Source organism: Alligator sinensis, unplaced genomic scaffold (genome assembly GCF_000455745.1).
Source record: "Alligator sinensis unplaced genomic scaffold, ASM45574v1 scaffold1577_1, whole genome shotgun sequence".
In the NCBI taxonomy this organism is placed as follows: Eukaryota; Metazoa; Chordata; order Crocodylia; family Alligatoridae; genus Alligator; species Alligator sinensis.
Genome location: NW_005843335.1, coordinates 66247 through 76731, shown reverse-complemented (window position 1 = coordinate 76731; position 10485 = coordinate 66247). Strand labels below are relative to the sequence as shown.

The following is a 10485-nucleotide window of genomic DNA, read 5'->3' as shown; positions in this document are numbered from 1 at the left end:
ATGTCTGCACCCAGAGACCTGGCCCCACGAGGCGACTGAAGCGACAGTCTCCGTCATCAGCTCCTCCTCGGGTCCAGAGTCTCACAAGGGCTGCAAATGGGAACTGGAGTAGCTGCACGGGGCTTGGATGGGAGCTCCAGGAAGCCAGACACAGCTGGGCAGGGGCATTGCTCGGGGGGGGCAGGGATGTGTGAGCCCACAAGAAAGTTTCCCTTCTCCACAGGAACAAGAAAGGCTGGCTCCACCGGCTGCCGATACACCCAGCTCTAGAGAGGCCAGGGTAGGCCTGGACGCGTGCATGGGGTAGTACTAGGAGCTCAGGGGCTGCAGTGAGGAGGCAGGCGACAGCAACACCCAGCAGCATCAGAGAGCAGACCAGTCTCCGGCTCTGGCCACGCACGGACAGCTGCTGCTTGTCCACACTCAACCCTTCGGCCTCCAAGAAAGCAAAAGGCTCCTGGTGAGAGCCACGTCGGAGCAGAGACGAGACGCCTGCCCCCACGGCACTGCCCGGGGACAGGGAGCAGGGCCCCGTCTGCCCATCTGCTGGGGGTCCTGCAGCGGGCTGGCCCAGGGTCGGCCTGCAGCACGGGTCCAGGCTTGGAGCCTGCCGTCGACACGTTCAGAGCGAATGCCCCTTGGAAGGAAAAGAAAGGACCGAAAGGCTGACCCCGGCACGGCCCAGCTGTTTGCGCTTAGAGCTGCATTCCCGTTTTAATTGCTAGCAGACAATGTGAGCTGCAATTAGCTAATTGCTTGCTAACTTTCAGTTTTAATAAGAGCTGTTTTCCAGTGTCCTACAAGCTTGGAGGCAGCTGCTGCTCCCTGCAAACTGGCAACCTTAAACCAAACCATCTTCCTCCCAGCCTTGACCTTCCTGCCAAGTCTTATCCCTGCTCAAATTACTCCAGCGTGTGCTAACCCCTGACCAGCCCCAGACAGGGGGGCAGAGCCTCTGACAAGCAAGTGCTATTCATAGCTGGGCTGGGAGGGGGGCACGACGCGCACACAGGTGACCCGGGTCTGGAAGCCAAAAATCCCCCCAAAAAGTGTCCCCAAACTCAGTGGGGCTGGGATGTGCTGCTGGGCATCGGGGTCCCCTGGAGCCAGAGCAGCTCCGCACCCCAGAGCCTGCAGCTGCTCGGACTTGGCATGTGCCCTCCCAGGGCCTGGGCTTCATCGGGGTTTATCAGCAGCTGCAAGAGCTGTTACAGGCGCCGTTCGGGTGGTGCAGCCTGCCCCCAAAATCCCTTAAATGAGGGTGCTCGGGTGCCTCGCAGCCTCCTTCCTGTTCCAGCCCCTCTGGGCAGGCAGGTCCCCCTGTAGGTCCCTGTGTCGGGTGCCTTGGTGTCACCGGGCCGCTTGGTCTCTGCCTCGGGGCCAGCCGGGCTCTGAGCTCTAGCCGGGGATTCAGAACGGCTTCAAATGCTTCTTCCTTTGTGCAGGATTTTCCAGCCCCCCCCTGCCCATTTTTGACATCTGACTCACGGACGTAATTAGACAGCACAAGAGCCCGCTCTGCAGCAAACGGCAGCAAGACGTGCCGCTCGCCTCGGTGCCTCGGCATCTGCTGCGCTGGCATGGAGAGCTCGGGGCCGGGGCCGGGGCCGGGTGAAGAAGTGTGAAATCTCAGGAGCTGCAAGGCATGAGGCCAGCGCACGTGGGCACATGCGATGTGGCTCTGGCTTCTGCAGGCCGGAGAAGAGCCAGCGCTTCCCTTTGAGGGGGAAGGAAGGGCCCGGGCTGAGAACCAGAGAGGCCCTGGTCCCACCTCCTGCTCTGCCACCGACTCCCTTGGGAACCTTGGGCAAGCTATTTAGTCTCCATCCCAAAGTCCCTGGCCGGTCGGGGGGTCACGGCTCAGAGAAGGCCATGGGGCACATCCCCGAGAGCAGCATTTCTGTATAGCAAGAGGAGCTGGATGGCAAGGTCACTGCGCTCCGTACCTAGGTGGACCTAGTTAGGCGTCAGTCCTGGCCAGGAGCCTCTCGTGGACACCCTCGTAACAAAGACCCAGTACAAAATCCCTTCCTTTCCCAGTGTGAGTCCCCAGTAGACCCAGGAAGGCTCAAGAGCCCTGCCCTGGTGAAACCACCCGTGCAAAGAAACAGGTCCCAGCGGCCATTCGAATACGGAAGTATCAGCACTAGAGACACGATAGGCCCAGAAAGGCCCGTCCAGCTGCTGGATTCTCATGGTCCATAGCCACGAGTGGCTATCGACCGCGTACAACCAGCTGCCCCTCGCTGTCCCAAATTCCCCCCTCGGCTCTCACACATTGGGGGCTCAGCTGCAAACCAACCTGCCTCTTGGAGCTTTTCATCCAGGGCTGGGCGAACAGCTAGAGCAGCGCTTCTCAGCCCATGGGTCACGGCCCAAAAGTGGGGCTCAAGAATATATGAATGGGTCACGAACGGACTTTAAAAATGGATTCTCTTCTAAAGAAGAAAAATGTGGGAAACCATGGCTTTTCCCTTGCAAACTGGTGGAGTTCCAGCCTGCGAGGGGCTGCTGGGGGCCCTGCCCCACACCCTGGGGGGCTGGGACTGGGGGCAGCGGGGTGGGAGCGAGTGGCACTGGGTGGGGACTGGCCATTGATGTTTACAAACGGGTCCTGGTACAAAACTAGATGAGACCTGCTGAGCTAGAGCGTGGGCAGAGCGTCACCGGGGGCCTGGAGATTTGCTCAAGCTGGTGAGAGAGCTTGGAGACCAGGGGAGCTGGTCTGGGAGCGAGGGAGCAATGAGCCGGGGAAGCTGGGCAGAGCGGGACCTCTGGCAGGGAGGGATGGGAAGCCCTGGGGACCCTGCTGGCACCTTGCTGGGGCGCAGAAGGGCTCAACCCTTGCATCCGCCCATGTATCTGCTTCCCTGCTCCGCTCACACCCGAGGACTAGCAGGCCGTGCTCCCCGGCCACAGACGCTCCGGCCGAGTCGCACCAGCAGCGCACGAAAGCCCCGGCAGGCGGGTGCTGGGAACCAGCGTGCCACGTCCAAGCGATGGGGCAGGGGGTGTCTGCCTTACCGCCCAGTGGACGTATCCTCCCACGGCCACAAAGGAGCCCTGCTCAGGCTGAGATGAAAGTCAGAGGCGTGCTGTGAAAGCCGTGGGGGCCCTCGAGATGCAGGAGCCGCTGATTCAATGGCTCCTGCCGCGGTTTTTTTCCGCACGCCTCTGTCCCGAGTTAATCCTGATGCTGACATTCAAGTTGCAAATTCCTTTGCTGCTTCTTACATGGCAACCCCACACCCTCAGCCCGCTGCAGTCCCCTGCGAACCGGTGCGATTCTGCTGGGTGCAAATCTGGTGACTTTGGTGTCTGCAGCCCCGGGACAGCACTGGGCAGACGTTTCAGAAACTGGGGTCATGTGAATTACTGCGCAGACCTGGGTGACCCCCTCCGCCCCGCGCACACTCCCAAAATGCCCCTCCAGGAAGGCCAGAAAGCAACTGGCAAAGGCCAAGGGTCACTGGCCAAGGTGACAGGGTTGGGGGGTAGCAAACCCACGATGCAGTCGTGTCGGAGGGAGCTGCAAGCAGACAGCAAGCTCAAGGGACCTGCGGTGTGAGCTGGCTGCTCTCAGCAGTGCCAGCGAGTGGGTCTGAGGTGAAGGCTGCTAGTCAATCCCCCTCGGTCTTCTCTTCTCCAGACTCAACCAGCCCAGTTCCCTCAGCCTCTCCTCACCAGTCCCGTCCCCCAGCCCCACAACCATTTTCGTTCCCCTCCCCTGCACTTCTCCAACTTGTCCACATCCTTTCTGTAGCGGGGGCCACAGCTGGACACAGGACTCCAGATGTGGCCTCCCCAGTGCTGAATAGAGGGAAGAATCACTGCCCTCCATCTGCTGGCAGCGCTCCTACCAACGCAGCCCAGGATGCCGGGCGCCTTCTTGGCACCAAGGGCACACTGCTGGCTCCTGTTCAGCTTCTTGTCCCCTGTCCTCCCAGGTCCTTTTCTGCAGAGCTGCTGCCCAGCCCGTCACCCCCCGCCTGCACCGGTGCAAGGGATCGCTCCCTCCTCAGTGCAGCACTTTGCACTTGTCCTTGTTGAACCTCATGAGATTTATTTTGGTCCAATCCTCCAGTTTGTCTAGGTCTCTCTAAATGCTAACCATACCCTCCAGCTTATCTATCAAATCAAGTGTCTGTCTCTGAACCTGAGGCCAAGAGACATCATTAATCATGATAGTCTGAAGTCAAGTAGAAGGCAGGGTAGATTTGCACCTTGTAGCAAAGATAGATAGATAGATAGATAGATAGATATCCCTAGGCCAAGGACAATCCAGTGCAAACTAGCAATTTGGTGCCCTTATTGCCTGGGCAGGCAGACAGACAGGAATGCAAGGGGGAGTCCAGAGCCAGTGCTGCACTGGGTCCATCCAGGCCATGGTTGGGTCATTGCAGATGCTTTGAGGAGGCTTCAGCTACGTGTGTGCCCAGAGGCCCTGAGCAGACCCAGCACTGTCAGGCCTCCTGAGCAGCTCTCAGGGCAGGCTGCAAAGCTGCTCCTACGTTTGCAAGGATGGGGGCAAGACCATGGGGTGGAAGAGTAGAAAATACAATGGACCCTAGAAGGAAGGAACGATGCAGGAACGGAGGAAGGGATGAAGTGATCTCTGGGCATTCCCCAGCTCCAGGCAAAACCATGCCGAGATCACCTTGCATTGGGAAGCGATGGTGCAGGCCCCAGCAAACCCCTCCATACACAGAGAAACAAATGGACTGATAGAAATCAGCTGCCGCCTATAAATGCTTGGCGGGTATTTAACTTTAGTAACTGATTTTCGGTTGTGCTTTTCCTGCAAATGAGGAATAACTATTTTCACATTAAGACAGAGGGAGGCAAAGCTGAATATCAAAGCAGGGGCTTTGTGTTTCCTGCACGCTCTGTTTTAACAAGGTAGCTCCAGCTGCTAATCTTGCTTTATTGCATTCCTGGAAAAGAGGCCTCTGCCAAGCAGACTTTTTAAAGGAACTTGCTCCAAAAACAAAGGGGCTCAGACTCGCTTTCATTTAGGGCTAGGGGTATTTAATCAGGAAGAACTGGTCACATGGCCAGGCGGGCTCCTGTGGTTATGTATACAGAGCGCTGTCAGCAGCTGGCTGCGCTCATGAATCAGGGGAGATTAGAACCCACAACCTTCAACCCCGGAGTATAACTCTCCCCGGAGAAGAAGCAGAAGGCCGGGGGCGTTGATCCTGCAGCTGTGAGACAGCATGGCGCTCCAGCTCCAGCGCTGCAACGGGGGATCACCCAGGTGGAGGCATGGCACCGTGATGATGGGGAAGGCTGTAGCTTAGTCCTAGCAATGAATGAGGAGCTAGATGAAGAGCCAAGCAGTTTCTTCCTGCTTCTGTGGAGAACCCAGAGACCCGTGAGCCTGGCGCCTCCTGGCTGCCCCTGCCACCCAGCCCCTGGCTGTCCCACTCAACCCCACATCCAAGGGACAGGGCAAGCACCCGTACAACCTGTCCTCTCGGGCATGTCGGGCAGCATGCAGTGTGCGCGCTGTCTGGAGATGGCCTCTCTCCTCCCCAGAGCCGGAGATCAGCAGCGGGAAACCCCCAAACCTGGGGAGATTCTCTGACGGGTCCTGGCTGCAAAGGAACTAACACATGTGAGGAAAGACAGGCTTGTTAACAACTGGGGCTCCTGGCAGCCGGCCCGCGCTGTAATGTGCAGTGCCTGAGCGCCAGCGAGGCCGACAGTTGTATCCAATTAGAGCGCGCTGATGCGCGGCTGCTTTCGTGCCCTTGCAGAGCGCGGAGGATGGACACGAGCCGTGGCGTGTCTTGTCAGCCACACGTGTCACAGGAATCTGACAGGTACGTCGGCCTCCCCGTAGGTCCCCGCCACCGCCCCGCTGTGCAGAGCTCCGAGCCGCTGGGGGCCAGAAAGGCCTCGGGGAGCTTTGCTGAGGACTTGCGTTGCACCTGACCCCTCGATCCATCAGCTCCCAAAAGTCACGTCAAACTCCAGCTGCCTTCGATGCTCCCCCCCAAATGCCCCTGCAGTCACCTTTGCACAAGAGACCTTCCCCTTCCCGTGCTACCCTGGACTTTACTGACTGCGTTTCAGGGGCAGGGGGAACAATCTCTGTATCCCCAGCGGGTTCCTAATAACCCACCAGGAGGAGGATTTTCAGGTGTACCCATGTCATTTCGGCTCTGGCATTAGGGTGGCGCGCCCCTTGCCTGGGGGTGACCGTTGTTACGGAGGTGCTGAAGGCTTTGGGGAGAAAGCTCGGCTCCAGAACATCAGGGCAGCGCAGCAGTGACCAAGCTGCGTGCATGCAACGTGAGGATCTCGGTGGGACACCAAGGCATTCCTCCGCACGGAGAGGCAGCCTCACAAATGGCACAACCGCCTGCCCACCCTCACTGGGAATCAGGACAAGAGTCTCAACCCCTCTGGGGGACCCTGGAGGCCCGTTCCCAGGGACACATGTGGAAACGTGGCCTCCCTCTGTCTCCACCAGCCTCAAAAGCCATCTAAATGTGCATCCAAAGCCAGGCGAGAGCCGCAGCTGACCCGGCCTTGGAGCGCCGCCCCAGGCACCCCAGAACGCCCGGCGCCCGGCTGGCTGGGAGGGGAGGTGGCAGCTAGCTGCTGGCTTGGGCCAAGCCTGTAGCTCCAGCCCTCCTCTACGAAGCGGCAGTTGAGGACACTGTGGTCAGACGGGAGAAGCTCCCAGCCCGGAGAAGCCAATGTTCTGCATGCATCGTTGCCTGTCGGTCTGCCTCCAGGAGCATCGGGGGGTTGATGCTTTCTGGGGGAAGTGCGACCGAGGCCAGGCCGGCGTCCTTCTGCACCCGGGCCCAGCAGCTTCGTGCCATGTGGGCTGAGCACGAGGCCGTGCAGCTGCTCCCCATTAGGTGGGCCGCGCCGCCTTTCAGATCCTGTCCCTCAACCCCAGGGGGGCGGCGGCTCCACGTCGCTGCGAGACATCTCAAGGAGCCGATAATCAGTGTTTGCAGCGGCGCCCGGTGTGTTTCCCATTAGCTGCTGCCCTCAGAGCGCTGGCTCGCCCATTCCCAGGGCCGCGGTTGCCTTTCCTGCCACTCATGTCCCAGCCCAGAGCTCCTTGCATCGCAGCGGTGCGAGCTGAGCCCTTCCTGACCAAGACTGATCCAGGCCCGAGGCTGAGCCCCTCCTGCCCGAGCTGTAGGGCTGCGCACAATGCGGGGGCAAAGGGAGCAGGATCTGAGCCATGCTCTGTATCAGCCAGGTCCCCAGCTAGAGGGTCTCGCCTCTCCCCCCTAGTACAGCCACGTTTCCACATCCTCCTCCGCCTAGGAGGAGCCTGGGAGAAGCAGCAGCAGGATTTCTGGCCCCTCAATGCCGGGGCAGGAGGAGGTCAGCTCCCACCAGCAGCTCTCCACCCACCGCAGAGATGCAGGGCAGAACCTGCCTGCCTACCCCGGCAGATACAATTGCTGCTTGTTACGCACACTGCATCGAGCACCTTTGCTTTGGCTCTTCCCCAGGGACCTGGCAGGTGTGGGGGGGCATGCAGATGGAAGCAGGTCTGTGTGCTAGGAGTGTGAGGACTGGCCCAGTTGGCTAGGCATCTGTCTGCCCCAGGCCTGCTTGAGAGAACGTGCACAATGTCTGCGTACCCTCGTGGGAAACGGTTTGGCTAACACAGGTGCCATGTCAGATGCACGGGAAGTGGAGCAGAGGAAAGCCCAGCCGTGGCTCCTTTAATCTCCCCTTAGAACTACAAGTGCAGCTGAGACCGAGCAGGCTGCGGCAGGGAGCGGCTGGTATTGGGCGCAGCACGCGGCGGATGAGCCTGCCCTGACTTCTCCTTGGCCACGAGAGTACGGCTGGCAGGTCAGGCAGTGCCCCCACGTGGCCAAACTTCAGGCTCACGACTCATCCCAAAAGCACGAAGGGTGTTATGGAGGGCTGAACACGAAGACAAACACAGAGTGGGCCAGTTTAGACAGGGATGATCCTGCCTCGAGCAGGGGCTGGACTAGAGGCGGCGTCCCGAGGACCCTGCCGGCCCGGCTGCTCGGTGATGGGATCAATAAGGAAAACTCTTGCCTGCACCCCACCGCCTAGTGGGCTCGAGCAAGGAGCTGAGGCCAGTTTTAGTGGTTACCAGTCTGCTGCAAACAATAGGTAAAGTCCTTAGAGCTGCCAGCAGCCTCCGATGGCACTGAGCAGCAAGCCTCACTAGAGACGGACAGGCTCACGCCGGGGAAAACTGTACAAGCGGAGTTCAGTTCCCACAGCACATAACACAGCTCAACCGTTCACAGGCTTTTTTTTTTGCATTACGCAGGGCTTTGAGGGGGGATACGACGAGTCATCAGACCTTTCCCCCATCTCGTTACCCAACCCCAGCGAGCTGGTAAGAGAGGCGCAGATATTAAGAGAACACCCCTCTCCCCCAGGCAGCCCGAGGCTTTGCTTTGCTCCCTGCTCTTCTTTTGCCTAGGGGGTTGAAAGTCTGCCTTGTCCCAGGAGAAACCGCTCTCCCAGAAGCCAGTGACAAATGCTACTAGCAAGTGCAAAACAGTGCTCTGCTGTCTCAGCCCCAGGGGCAGCAGATGCCCACACTGGAGCATTTACAGGACATTTGTCATCTTCCCCTAAGAATCCCATCACGTCAGTCTCAGAGGAGAGGGGGATCTGCTTCAGCGGGGGCCAGCATGTCACTACTGCCACCTTGCCAAGGAAGCAGGGCTGCTATGGGCAGTTCTCTCCCATTTACAGCAAGGCCTTCCCTTTTTCTGGCAGCAACTTATTCCTTGCACATAGAAACAGGTGGAAGGGATGAATCTTAGCAGAGGAAAGGCCGATGCTACCCCCTGGTGGACACCCATCTTCCAAACCCAAGGGACATCACCTTGTTCTCAGAGAATATATGGCAAAACCATCGCTCAGCCCCAGCACCTCGCAGGGCCACGCTGCCCCTAATCACGGTAAGAAACGCAAATCCCCCTAGAAGGGGCAGCTCAACACAACGGATTCTCTCTGCTCTGGGAAAGCCCCGGGTTCAACCCGTAAAGAGACTGTGCCAAAGGGAAAGCAACTGGTAATGGGCAGGGCGAGCTCCTCGAGAAGCTGCCTCACTGTGGTTGGAGCAGCTTATCCCCATCGGCAGAGGTAGCTTATTTTAACATACCGATCGGTTTATCTTGTAGCGCAGGGAGCTTCAGGAAAGTGGGAACCCCCGCTGGGGAAAGGCGCTTAGCACCGTGTGACCGAGAGCACGCATGTGTTGCACGCACCGTGACGCAGTTTAGAAAATGAGTCGCTTAAGTGTTAGAAAACACGATTTCCGGAGCTGCGTTTCTGGCGCTTCACAAGCACGTCCTCAGCGTGCCCCTTCCTTCCTCGGTGCTGCTGTAAGGCCCCACAAACAGGAAAGGAAACCGACGGCCTGTTTGGGAGGAAGGGTGGGATACCGGGGAATACACACCAACCTCTCACTGCCAACTCCCTGGTTCAGTAAGCTGCGGTTGGCCCACAAAGGCAGGAGCTGAAGCGTGTGCGCGTGATGGCTCTAGCGTGTATTTACACCTGAAACCCCCTTTAATCACCAGACAAGCACTCCTGGATTTTTTTCCATGCGCACTGTTTTGCCTTTAATATCCAAGACACCTGTCAGAGCAGGTATTACCGGGTCTCCCGGGACCAAAGATAACCTTCCTCCCATGTCCTCCTTCATCTGGCCTCCAAGAACAAGACCGCTGATGCAACAGGGCCTGCACACCCCTCAGCCGTCAGACAGGCTCATCCCACTCAGCAAGAGCCTCCTAAAACACAGCTCAGAGCAGGGTGCGCCCTGCTCTCCACCGACCCGCGGCCAGGCTCCCTCTGCTCGCCGCAAAGTCTGGGCCTGGGCGCTTCGGTAGATTTGCTCCGAGGTCCCTGCTGTCCTCTCTGCCGGCTGGTTAGTGCGAGGACACAGCTCTCACCCAGTCTCCAGGAAGAGCGAGGCCTTCAGCAGAGTGTCTGAGTTGGGAAGGAAGGAAAGGAAAGAGCCATTAGTGCCGGGCCGCGCGCCGCGGCATTTGGGGTCACAGACGCAGACGGAGACGCACCCCATCTCAGCTCACTCCCAGCAGCGAGACCGGGCCCTTGGGCAACTCATCCAACAGGAGACGCGGCCTTTCCCTTGCCGGAGGCCGCGCTCCAAGTCCGGCAGTCGCTGTAACACGACTGTGCTGCCGGTTCGGTCCCGGTCCCAGAGGGGAGGTGCGTGTACGCGCACGCGCGCGCGCACGCCCAGCGGTAACGGCCCCCGCGCGGCAGCTTCCCGTTACCTTCCACGACGTCCGGGTTGTGGCGCTCCAACAGCCTCTGCCAGGCCTGCGGCAGCGCCTCCAGCTCCGACAAGTCCTCGTGGTGCGCGCGGAGCAGGAGGAGCTCGCACTCCAGGTACCTTGCTGGAGCTAAGGTCCCGCGCCGGGAAGCGCAACGGAAAACACCCGCAGGCAGCGCAGCCAGCGCCCTGCTCCGAGGGCG

At 59.4% G+C, this 10485-nt stretch overlaps 1 long non-coding RNA gene across 1 annotated transcript; it reads right to left on the bottom strand.

Annotated features, from left to right (window-relative positions):
* Positions 1-9575: 9575 nt before the first annotated feature.
* LOC102383764 lies at positions 9576-10479 on the bottom strand. Its single transcript, XR_325449.2, has 2 exons — positions 10284-10479; positions 9576-9972 (listed from the first exon to the last, which is right to left on the bottom strand). It is a non-coding gene; the product is annotated as an uncharacterized LOC102383764 (long non-coding RNA).
* Between the last annotated feature and the right edge of the window lie 6 nt (positions 10480-10485).